Genomic DNA, 2584 nt, shown 5'->3' with positions numbered 1-2584 from the left:
TCTCAGAAAAAAGAAAAAAAAGAAAAAAACACAACTAACATACTTTAATGGTCAAAAGTTTATTGGCTGGGCGCAGTGGCTGATGCCTGTAATCCCAGCACTTTGGAAGGCTGAGGTGGGTGGATCACGAGGTCAGGAGTTCAAGACCAATCTGGCCAAGACAGTGAAACCCCATCTTTACTAACAATACAAAAATTAGTCAGGTGCGGTGACAGCCACCTGTAATCCCAGCTACTCAGGAGGCTGAGGCAGGAGAATCACTTAAACCCCGGGGGGGTGGGGCAGAGGTTGCAGTGAGCTGAGATTATGCCACTGCACTCCAGCCTGGGAGGCAGAGTGAGACTCCAACTCAAAAAAAAAAAAAAGAAAGAAAAGAAAAAAGAAAAGTTAAATGTTCTTTTCCTAAGATCAAGAGCAAGACAAGGGTGTCCACTCGTGCCACTCCTATTCCTCATTGTACTAGAAGTTCTAACCAGGGCAATTAGGCAAGAGAATGAAATACTAGATTGGTGCAAAAGTAATTGCGGTTTTGCCATTACTTTTAATAAAAGGCACCTTGATCGAAAAGGAAGAAGTAAACTATCTCTATTTGCAGATGACATGATCTTGCATGTAGAAAATCCCAAAAAATCCACTAAAAACCAATAAAACTAATAAACAGTTTCATCCAGGTTGCAGGGTACAAGATCAATATACAAAAATCATTTGTATTTCTATACAGAATCAATAAACTAAAAATGAAATGAGAAAATAATTCCATTCATAACAGCATCAAAAAGAATTAAATACTTTGGAATAAATTTATCAAAAGAAATATAAAACTTACTCTGAAAACTGCAAAGCATTGTTAAAAGAAATTGAAGACCTAAATAAATGGAAAGATATGACATGTTCATGGATCAGAAGACTTGATATTGTTAAGATGGCAATACTCCCTAAATTGATCTACAGACTTAGGGCAATAGCCATCAAAATTCCAACTGGTTTCTTTGCAGAAACTGATAAAGTAATCCTAAAATTTGTTTGGAAATTTGAGAGACCCAGAAAAGTCAAAACAGTTTTGAAAAAGAAGAACAAAGTTGGAGGACTCACACTTCCCAATTTCAAAACTTACTACAAAGCTACAGTAATCTATACAATGTGATACTACCATAAGGACAGACAAATCAATGGAATGGAGTTCAGAGTCCAGAAATAAACACTCTCATTTAGAGTCAATTGGTTTTTGACAAGGGTGCCAAGACAATGCAATAGGAGAAAGAGTAACCTTTTAAACAAATGGTGCTGGGACAATCAGATCTCCACATGAAAAAGAATGAAGTTGGACTCCCTTACCTCACACCGTATACAGAAGTTAACTCAAAATGGATCAAAGACCTAAATGTAAGCACTAAAAGTATAAAACTTTTATAAGAAAACATAGTTATAATTCATGACCTTGGATTTGGCAATGGATTCTTAGATATGACACCAAAACCACAAGCAACAGAATTTAAAAAATAGATAAACTGGACATCATGAAAATTTAAAACGTTCTTTATTTTTATTTTTGAGATGGAGTCTCACTCTGTTGCCCAGGCTGGAGTGCAGTGGCACAATCTTGGCTCACTGCAACCTCTGCCTCCTGGGTTCAAGTGATTCTCCTGCCTCAACCTCCCAAATAGCTGGGACTACAGGTATGTGCCACCACCCCCAGCTAGTTTTTTTTTGTATTTTTAGTAGAGACGAGGTTTCACCATGTTGGTCAGGATGGTTTCCAACTCCTGACCTCAAATGATCTGCCTGCCTCAGCCTCCCAAAGTGCTGGGATTACAGGCGTGAGCCACTGTGCCCAGCCGAAAATTAAAAGCTTTTGTTCTCCAAACAACATCATCAAGAAAAGACAACCCACAGAAAAGGATAAAATATTTGCAAATGATATATCTGATCAGAGATGTGTATCTAGAATATATTTAATATCTAGAATATATTTAAAACTAGACATCTAGAATATATATATAGAGAGAGAATGTATTTTTGACTATTATAAAAAAACAGAAAATAACAAGTGATGGAAAAGATGTGAAGAAATGGGAACCTTATGCATTGCTGCTGGGAATATAAAATTGTGCAGCCACTGTAGAAAATAAAATGGCGTGCTCGCTTCGGCAGCACATATACTAAAATTGGAACGATACAGAGAAGATTAGCATGGCCCCTGCGCAAGGATGACACGCAAATTCGTGAAGCGTTCCATATTTTTTAAAATATGTGTTTAAATAAAAAAAAAAAAAGAAAGAAAATAAAATGGCAATTTCTCAAATAATTAAGCACAGAATTACCATATTATCCAGCAATCCCACTTCTGTGTATATACCCAAAATAAGTGAAAGCTGGGACTTGAACAGATATTTGTACACCCATGTTCATATTAGCAAATCAAAAGGTGGAAGCAACTCAAGTGCTCATTGACAGATGAATAAATAAATTAAATGTAGTATATCTATACAATGGAATATTACTCAGCCCTTAAAAGGAAGGAAATATGGACACATGCTACAACTCGAAGATAAAACTCAAAGACATTATGCTAAAGGAAATAAAC

General features: G+C 36.3%; 1 non-coding gene across 1 annotated transcript; it reads left to right on the top strand.

Annotated features, from left to right (window-relative positions):
- Positions 1-2135: 2135 nt before the first annotated feature.
- LOC112616810 lies at positions 2136-2242 on the top strand. Its single transcript, XR_003117806.1, has one exon. It is a non-coding gene; the product is annotated as a U6 spliceosomal RNA (small nuclear RNA).
- Positions 2243-2584: the final 342 nt, after the last annotated feature.

Source organism: Theropithecus gelada, chromosome X (genome assembly GCF_003255815.1).
Source record: "Theropithecus gelada isolate Dixy chromosome X, Tgel_1.0, whole genome shotgun sequence".
Classification (NCBI taxonomy): Eukaryota; Metazoa; Chordata; class Mammalia; order Primates; family Cercopithecidae; genus Theropithecus; species Theropithecus gelada.
This window is presented reverse-complemented; position numbering and strand designations above follow the sequence as displayed.